Raw genomic sequence first — 10177 nt, forward strand, 5'->3', positions numbered from 1 at the left:
CAAGATCCACAATGGCAAACATTTTAAGGTGGTATTTTTAAAATCTCAACAAAGGTATTTTGTAATGAAAAAAAGTGTCTGCTGGGTCACAGCACTCGTCTAAAGAAGTATGGTATGAAACAGAAAGAAGATCAAATTGTTGGCAATTTTAGTGGAAGGCCAGAGGATGAGTACATCTTAGAAACCGATAAAGGATAACTCAAAAATAATACAATCAGAGAGATGATGAAATTGAAGTAAGCAAGCAAATAATATCTACAGGTATTTTAAAAGGAAAAGAGACAAAAGTATACGTTAGTCTCTCAGATGATGAGACAGGGATTTAATAATAGGAACCAGAGAAATGCCAAAATTCTAAATAATGAGGCTCAGTCTTCACATTTTAAAAAATCCTAAAAAAGATAATTAAGGGGCTATAGGAAGAGAAGAACATTAAACCATCACTATTACTTGGAAAAAGTACTAAGCAAACTAATGGGTTAAAGACCAGCCCCATTGCCCTGAAGGCCTACATCTTAGGGACTTAAGTGAAGACATCTTAGGGACTTAAGTGGCTGCAGAGATGGTGAATACTTTGGTTATACTCCACAAAATTTCCTGGATTGTCCAGAGATCGCAAAGGATTAGAAAACTACCTTGGTAAGACCATCATCAAGAAAGGATGGAGGACAAAAGCTGTAGGTCGATTATCCTAACATCTGACATTGGAAAAATATTGACAGGATATACATTTGTTATAATCTGTAAAATTGCAACAATTCACACCTCACAATTTTGCATAATTTAGATTTAACATCCTAGTTTGGATTGAGCTAAATCACAATAAATCTTAACATAAAATCTTAATTATCATCAACGTTTTCAAAAGGCACCTTAACTATATGATTATTCATTGATCCTTTGTGATTGCATATACCAAATACAAATAACCTGTTCCTTATTTAGTTCCTCAACAAACTAATTTAGATTTTTTAATATATGCTCCATGAAGTCATCCTTCAGACTGGTACTGCTAAATTAGTTTATTTCACCATTAGTTGGTATCGCCACTCAAAATCTCACACTTGCCCCATCAAAAAACCTGGCATTGATCAGACTGGGTTTGAGCAAGCTCGACAGATGATGCGAGTCTGACAATGAAACCCTGAGGCATCTTTCCAGTTGCTCTCTTACCATTAATACTGCCAGGATTAAGAGACAACCAAATAGAGTCATGCTGCAAGGAAAGGGGCCCTTTGGCTATGACCAGGTTTCATAGCTGAACTAATCCCATTTGCCTGTATCAGCCCACATCCCTCTAAATCTTTCTTATCCATGTACCTGTCTAAATATTTTTTCAACCTCACATTTGTATCTTGCTCAACAGTTTCCTCTGGCAATTTGTTCCACATATCAATTAGTCTCTGTGGGAAAAAATTGCCACCTCAATGTTTCCACTCTTATTTTCAACCTGTGCCCTCTAGTTCTCGAGCCAATTTTGAATTCCGTTCACTTGCTCACCCTGACCCCATGAGATCTAAACATCTAGACACGCCTCCCATGCTGGACCATATGAAAGGCCTTACTAAAGTCCACCACCCTGCCCTGCCTTTTCAATCTTCTTGGTGAACTCTTTTTTTTTTAAAGATAAAATCTGTGAGATATGATTTCCCACACACTCAATCCCAACTCAATGGTTGCCTATTCAAATGCTCGTGATCTGTCCCACAGATCACCCTCCTGTAACTTACCACTACTGATGTCAGGCTCACTGGCCTATAGTTCCCTGGCTTGTTCTTGCTGCCATTCTTAAATAAAGTACACAAGCCACCCTCCAGTCTTCCGGTATCTCCTCTGTGGATAACGCCTTCCACCAGTCTGAGTTAGATGAACTGGGTGGTGCCAGCAATGGCTGCCTCGCCAACAGACTGTGTGTCCCTTCTTTGTTGTTTTAATAGTACGGGTTAAATGAATGTTTTGGAGTTCTTTAGCTTGTTTTATGTGGGAGGGTAGGGGTGGAGGGGTTGGGGGGGTGGAGGGGTTGGGGGGGTGGAGGGGTTGGGGGGGTGGGGGTGGAGGGGTTGGGGGGGGATAGGGGTGGAGGGGTTGGGGGAAACTTTTTTTAAATGTCTTACCTCAACGGAGATGCAATTTTTTTTTTCTGAATCGTATCTCCGTCCGCACTGCGGCCTAACATCGAGGAGTTGCCGGCCTTTGTTGGAGATCAATTTGGGAGCTCCAACTTTGGGAGCCTGCGGGCTTTAATATCGTGGAGCTCGCGGTCCCTGGTGGGAGACTGACTTCGAGAGTTCCAGGCCGCCGGAGCTTCGGCCGCCCTGACACGGGAGTTTCGATCACCCCGATGCGGGAGCTTCGACCGCCGGCTATGGGACCTTCGATCGCCCTGACGGATGGATCAACTGCCCCGACCACGGGAGAATAAAGAGAGAAGGAGATTGGACTTTATTGTCTTCCATCACAGTGAGGAATCCGCTGTGGTGGATGTTTATGTTAACTTTTATATAGTTGGGTGTCTTGTTGCTTTTTGTTTTAATATGGCTGTATGGTAATTCGAATATCACTGTACCTTAATTGGTACATGTTAAAAGACCTTTGAATTACTGCTTGGCTTACTTGATCTAGCTGAGCTTTAACAAGACTTCAAACATAAATGCTAACTTTCCATTAGATTTTCTTACTTTGGTTTTTTTTTCTCATTGAAATATGATATTTTACTGGTTCCTGCATCTGAGCTATCACGTGTCTTGTCATTGTCACTGCTTCTCGCCTTTTGCCATTTATGAAGTAACAGAATATATCATTTAAGAGTGATCTCCAGAGCTTTGTTTATTTACTCAAGCTGTCAGTATCTCTCTGCAATTTTAACCTCCTATTTGCACTTAGATTTAATGAAGTTAAAACCTCAAAGCTGATGACTGTTGGACTCCACTATCAGAGTATCAGCCCCATGGATACTTCTAGTCCTTTTCCTTAAGTTATTACACAATAACACCTAAAACTATGATCATGGCTAGTCGTTTCATGGCCATCTTCTCCTCCCTCCCCTCCACCTCATCATTATCTCTCCTTCTCCTCCAAAGCAAGTTAGAACATAGATTTATAACACATCCCCATTGTCATTGTACCACGGTTCCTCTGCTCGGAAAACTCCAAGTTTATTATGCATAACTTGTAGCCACTGGCGAGAGGTAGGAAGTGATTGTGTAGATCTTTTTCTGTGAGAAAACCATATCTATCAACAGATGTGTTACAGAGATTCAGGGATGCCCACCATGAGCTTGGATGTGCAACCATGGGAACATGGGATCAGAAAGTTAACTTCCGCATCATGAAATGTTAACTCTTCTCTCCCTGTTCATGCTGCCTGACCTACTGAGAGTTTCCAAATTTTTAATTTGAGATTTCCAGCATCTGCAAGGTTTTATTTAAATTTCAGAAAATTCACCGTATTATTCAATGTGTCTTCCTAATCATTGCCAGCATACAAACCAGAATGTGCAAATTTTCGGATTTAGCTACCAACAGCAAAACTACCAAATATCCAAGCCCTATTGAATGCCAACAGGGAAACCCCACCAATCACTATCAGGATCCCAAACTGCTGGTCTGGGAGCTGATGTGCAAGGTAGGGAATGGAGATTAGACTCCTTCCATGTCGTTCAGCTCTGCACTGGCCCATCCCCTAACAGCAGTAAGTATTTCTACCACACTTTCAAACCAGTTAAACACATTGAGGTCCCTCACAGGAGCATTACCAAACAGAATGTAATATTGGACCACCTAAACAGATTGGTCAGAGAGGTAGGCGTTTAAGGCACCTATTCGAAAAGAGGAAGAAGAGACCTGGAGGAAAAGACACAAGAGACCACAGTTGCTGGATAAATATGACTAATTTTGGATTAAACAAGATCAAGAATTGAAGGTAAATCGCTGATCTCCTCCTGTCGAACATTGTCGTTGGAGAAGTGTTCTCTCTCATTGGAGAGAGATGAAAGACTTCTTTACCCTAGAAGTGCGGGGGGGGGGGGGGGGGGGGCGGTCATTGAGTTCATTCAAAACAGATTAACAAATACCCGAAGATAGACACAAAATATTGGAGTAACTCAGGGGGACAGGCAGCATCTCTTCAATCTGAAGAAGGATCTCGAACCGTCACCCATTCCTTCTCTCCAGAGATGCTACCTGTCACGTTACTCCAGCATTGTGTCTCTATCTTCGGTGTAAACCAGCATCTGCAGTTGCTTCCTAAGCAAATATTGAAGGGAAATTTAGCGACATGAGGATATTTCAAGAAAATGGAGCAGGCAGGAAGTGTCCTGATGCTGGATTTCGACCCGAAACGGGGTGTTGTTCGATCTGCTGAGTTCCTCCAGCAGATTATTTGAAGAGGGGTAGAAAAGTCAGCGATAGAATAGAAGTAGAAACAAGGAACTGCAGGTGCTGGTTTACACAAAAGGACACATAGTCCTGGAGTCATTCAGCGGGTCAGGCAGCATATCTGGAGAACATGAATAGGTGGCGTTTCGGGTCGGGACCATTCTTCAGCCACGATTATGATGAACGGCAGGGCGGGCTGGAAGGGCCGAATAGCCAACTCCTACCAATTTTTGAGTCAAAGTGTGAAAGCTCCTCTAGTTATCAATTGATAATTAATCTTGAAACAGCGATGTTTAAATCACAATCGCCACCTTTAAAAAAAAAAAAAAAGAGCCACGAGCAAACCTTCCAGATTCCAATAGCATTTCTAATTTTAACACGTGTCCCCTTTATTTACTATGCATTTCAGTTCCTCTGCTATCCACAAGTCTCAGAAGGCGAGTGTTACCGATAGTCACCGTGAGCTCCCTCGCCAGGATCTCTCGGGGAAGGCCACGAGTCTGGCGGTCGGCGGCTAGGTGGCAGCACGACCCAGGCTAGCGAAGCACTGGAGATCCACACAAAATGCTGGAGTAACTCAGCGGGACAGGCAGCATCTCTGAAGAGAAGGAATGGGTGACGTTTCGGGTCGAGACCCTTCTTCAGCACCGGGCTTGTTCTGCCGTGGTCTTGTCAACCGAGGTCACATCCAGGAAGGGACGTCCTCATCACGAACTGTCCCCGCGTCATGAAACATAGATGCAGGAGGAGGCCATTCGGCCCTTCGAACCAGCACGGCCATTCATTGTGATCATGGCTGATCGTCCACAATCAATAACCCGTGCCTGCCTTCTCCCCATATCCTTTGATTCCACTAGCCCTGGGATAGGATCACTGGGATAGGATCACTGGGATTAGGATCACGGGGGTAGGATCACGGGGGTAGGATCATAAGTTAGTTGCCACGTTGTGTTAAATAAACATTATTAATAACGTAATTTATGCTTTATCTTAAGATGACCTATGATGGTTTCGGCTGCACGTTGTATAATTTATTGATTGGGAGATGTGTGTTAAAATCGGTGTGAGTTATAACACAAAATTCAGAGAATTTTCCATGTCAGTAGCAGCAGCAATCAGCAGTAGCAGCAGCAATCAGCAGTAGCAGCAGCAGCAATCAGCAGTAGCAGCAGCAGCAATCAGCAGTAGCAGCAGCAGCAAGCAGCAGCAGTAGCACCAGCACCAAGCACCAAGCTGTGTTGCTTGGGAAGTAGTGTGTGGGGATTGTGTGGGGATAGTAAGGAGTAAGACCTGTGTGATCTCCCAGACTAGTTTCGATCGCCTAGCTTGGGGTCGGAGAGGAATTTCCCGGATTTTTTCCCAAATTGGCCTGGGTTTTTTATCTGGTTTTTCGCCTCTCCCAGGAGATCACTCAGTTCTTTTGGGTGGGCGGTTGGAGCGGTTGGAGTAGCGGCCGGGCGGTAGGTTTAGTAACTGAGCGCGGGGCTTTGTTTGGAGAGTATGACTGCCAGGGCAGTTTTTTGTTCTGGGTGTCAGATGTGGGGAATCTGGGAGTCTGATAGTCTTCCAGACATCCACATCTGCGCCAGGTGTGACGAGATGGGGCTCCTAAGGGACCGTATTAGGAACCTGGAGCGGCAGATTGATGACCTCCGTCTGATCAGGGAGAGTGAGGAGGTTATAGATAGGAGTTACAGGGAGGTGGTCACTCCTAGACCACGGGAGGTAGACAAGTGGGTCACTGTTAGGGGGGGCAAGGAACAGAGGCAGGGACTAGGGAGTACCCCGGTGGCTGTACCCCTTGGAAATAAGTACTCCTGTTTAAGTACTGTTGGGGGGGACAGCCTACCTGGGGGCAGCGACGGTGCCCGGGCCTCTGGCAAGGAGTCCGGCCCTGTTGCTCAGAAGGGTAGGGAAAGGAAGAGGAGAGCAGTAGTAATAGGGGACTCTATAGTGAGGGGGTCAGATAGGCGTTTCTGTGGACGCAGTCGGGAGACCCGGATGGTGGTTTGCCTCACTGGTGCCGGTGTCCGGGATGTGTCTGAGCGTGTCCAGGATATCCTGAAAGGGGAGGGAGAGGAGCCAGAGGTCGTGGTACATATAGGTACCAACAATATAGGTAGGATAAGGGAAGAGGTCCTGAAAGGAGAATTCAGGGGGCTAGGAAGAGAGTTAAAAAAAAGGACTTCCAAAGTAATAATCTCAGGCTTACTGCCTGTGCCACGTGATAGTGAGAATAGGAATGGAGTGAGGTGGAGGATAAATACGTGGCTGAGGAACTGGTGCAGGGAGCAGGGTTTCAAGTTTCTGGATCATTGGGACCTCTTCTGGGGGAAGTATGACCTGTACAAAAAAGACGGGTTGCATCTGAACCCGAGGGGAACCAATATCCTGGCGGGGAGATTTGCTAAAATAACTGCAGAGACTTTAAACTAGTACGGTTGGGGGGAGGGACTCAAACACAGATAGCTAATAGGCAGTGTGTGAGGCAGGAGGCAGAAAAGGGAAACACTCAGACCCAATATGTAGGAGAGAAAGAAGGGAAAAGAAATAAACTGAGAATAAGAAATGATGGGTCCCTTAAATGTGTATATTTTAATGCTAGGAGCATTGTAAGGTAGCGCAGCGGTAGAGTTGCTGCTTTACAGCGAATGCAGCGCCGGAGACTCAGGTTCGATCCTGACTACGGGTGCTGCACTGTAAGGAGTTTGTACGTTCTCCCCGTGACCTGCGTGGGTTTTCTCCGAGATCTTCGGTTTCCTCCCACACTCCAAAGACGTACAGGTATGTAGGTTAATTGGCTGGGTAAATGTAAAAATTGTCCCTAGTGGGTGTAGGATAGTGTTAATGTACGGGGATCACTGGGCGGCACGGACTTGGAGGGCCGAAAAGGCCTGTTTCCGGCTGTATATATATGATATGATATGATATATGAAAGGTGGATGAGCTTAGAGCCTGGATTGACATCTGGAAGTATGATGTTGTGGCGATCAGTGAAACATGGTTGCAGGAGAGTTGCGATTGGCAATTAAATATTCCAGGATTTCATTGTTTCAGATGTGATAGAATCGGAGGGGCAAGAGGTGGGGGTGTTGCATTGCTTGTCAGGGAGGATATCACAGCAGTGCTTTGGCAGGACAGACTAGAAGGCTCGATTAAGGAGGCTGTTTGGGTGGAACTCAGAAATGAGAAAGGTTTAGCAACACTTATAGGGGTGTATTATAGACCGCCAAATAGGGAACGAGAATTGGAAGAGCAAATATGTAAGGAGATAGCAGATATTAGTAGTAAGCACAGAGTGGTGATTGTGGGTGATTTCAATTTTCCGTATATAGACTGGGAATCACATTCTGTTAAAGGGCTGGATGGTTTGGAGTTTGTAAAATGTGTGCAGGATAGTTTTTTGCAGCAATACGTAGAGGTGCCTACCAGAGAAGGGGCAGTGTTGGACCTCCTGTTAGGAAATGAGATGGGTCAGGTGACGGAGGTATGTGTTGAGGAGCACTTTGGGTCTAGTGATCATAATGCCATTAGTTTCAATATCATTATGGAGAAGGTCAAATCTGGACCAAGGGTTGAGATTTTGGATTGGAGAAAGGCTAATTTTGAGGAGATGAGAAAGGATTTAAAAGGAGTGAAATGGAAATTGTTGTTTTATGAAAAGGATATAATAGAGAAATGGAGGATATTTAAAGGTGAAATTTTGAGAGTACAGAGTCTTTATGTCCCTGTTCGGTGGAAAGGAAAGAATAATAATTTGAAAGAGCCGTGGTTTTCCAGGGAAATTGGACACTTGGTTCGGAAAAAGAGGGAGATATACAATAAATATAAGCGGCAGGGAGTAAATGAGGTTTTTGAGGAATATAAAGAATGTAAAAGGAATCTTAAAAAGGAAATTAGAAAAGCGAAAAAAAGATATGAGGCTGCTTTGGCAAGTAATGTAAAAGTAAACCCCAAGGGGTTCTACAGATATGTCAATAGCAAAAGGATAGTGAGGGATAAAATTGGTCCATTAGAGAGTCAGAGTGGACAGCTATGTGCTGAGCCGGAAGAAATGGGGGAGATATTAAACAATTTCTTTTCTTCGGTATTTACCGAGGAGAAGGATATTGAATTATGTGAGGTAAGCGAAACAAGTAGAGTAGTGATGGAAATTAGGAGGATTAAAGAAGAGGAGGTACGGACACTTTTGAAGAATATAAAAGTGGATAAGTCTCCAGGTCCTGATAGGATATTCCCTAGGACATTGAGGGAAGTTAGTGCAGAAATAGCAGGGGCTATGACAGAAATATTTCAAACGTCATTAGAAACAGGGATGGTGCCGGAAGATTGGCGCATTGCGCATGTTGTGCCTTTGTTTAAAAAAGGTTCTAAAAGTAAACCTAGCAATTATAGACCTATTAGTTTGACGTCTGTGGTGGGAAAATTAATGGAAAAGATACTTAGGGACAATATATATAATTATTTGGATAATCAAGGCCTGATTAGAAACAGTCAACATGGATTTGTGCCTGGAAGGTCATGTTTGACTAATCTTCTTGAATTTTTTGAAGAGGTTACCAGGGAAATTGATAAGGGCAAGGCTGTGGATGTTGTCTATATGGACTTCAGTAAGGCATTTGACAAGGTTCCACATGGAAGGTTGATTAAGAAGGTTAAATCGTTGGGTATTAATAGTGAGGTTGCAAGATGGATTCAACAATGGCTGAATGGGAGATACCAGAGGGTAATGGTTGACAATTGTATGTCAGGTTGGAGGCCAGTGTCTAGTGGAGTGCCCCAAGGATCTGTGTTGGGTCCACTGTTGTTTGTCATTTACATTAATGATCTGGATGATGGTGTGGCAAATTGGATTAGTAAATATGCAGATGATACTAAGATAGGTGGAGTAGTTGATAGTGAGGTAGATTTTCAAAGTCTACAGAGAGACTTGGGCCTTTTGGAAGGGTGGGCTGAAAGATGGCAGATGGAGTTTAATGCTGATAAGTGTGAGGTGCTGCATTTTGGTAGGACAAATCAAAATAGGACGTACAGGGTAAATGGTAGGGAATTGAGGAATGCCGTGGAACAGAGGGATCTGGGAATAACTGTGCATTGTTCCCTGAAGGTGGAATCTCATGTGGATAGGGTGGTGAAGAAGGCGTTTGGTATGCTTGCCTTTATAAATCAGAGCATCGAGTATAGAAGTTGGGATGTAATGTTGAAATTGTACAGGGCATTGGTGAGGCTGAATCTGGAGTATGGTGTGCAGTTCTGGTCGCCAAATTATAGGAAGGATGTCGACAAAATGGAGAGGGTACAGAGGAGATTTACTAGAATGTTGCCTGGGTTTCAGCACTTAGGCTACAGAGAGAGGTTGAATAGGTTGGGTCTTTATTCTTTGGAGCGTAGAAGGTTGAGGGGGGACTTGATAGAGGTTTTTTAAATTTTGAGAGGGACGGACAGAGTTGACGTGGGCAGGCTTTTCCCTTTGAGAGTGGGGAAGATTCCAACAAGGGGACATAGCTTCAGAATTGAGGGACAAAGGTTTAGGGGTAACATGAGGGGGAACTTCTTTACTCAGAGGGTTGTGGCTGTATGGAATGGGCTTCCGGTGGAGGTGGTGGAGGCTGGCTCGATTTTATTATTTAAGAGTAAATTGGATAGGTATATGGATAGGAGGGGATTGGAGGGTTATGGTCTGAGTGCAGGTAGATGAGACTAGGTCAGGGAGAATGGTCGGCGTGGACTGGTAGGGCCGGACAGGCCTGTTTCCATGCTGTAGTTACGGAGAATACGGATGGGCGACGTTTCTGCTCGG

Source organism: Rhinoraja longicauda, chromosome 21 (genome assembly GCF_053455715.1).
Source record: "Rhinoraja longicauda isolate Sanriku21f chromosome 21, sRhiLon1.1, whole genome shotgun sequence".
NCBI classification, from domain to species: domain Eukaryota; kingdom Metazoa; phylum Chordata; class Chondrichthyes; order Rajiformes; family Arhynchobatidae; genus Rhinoraja; species Rhinoraja longicauda.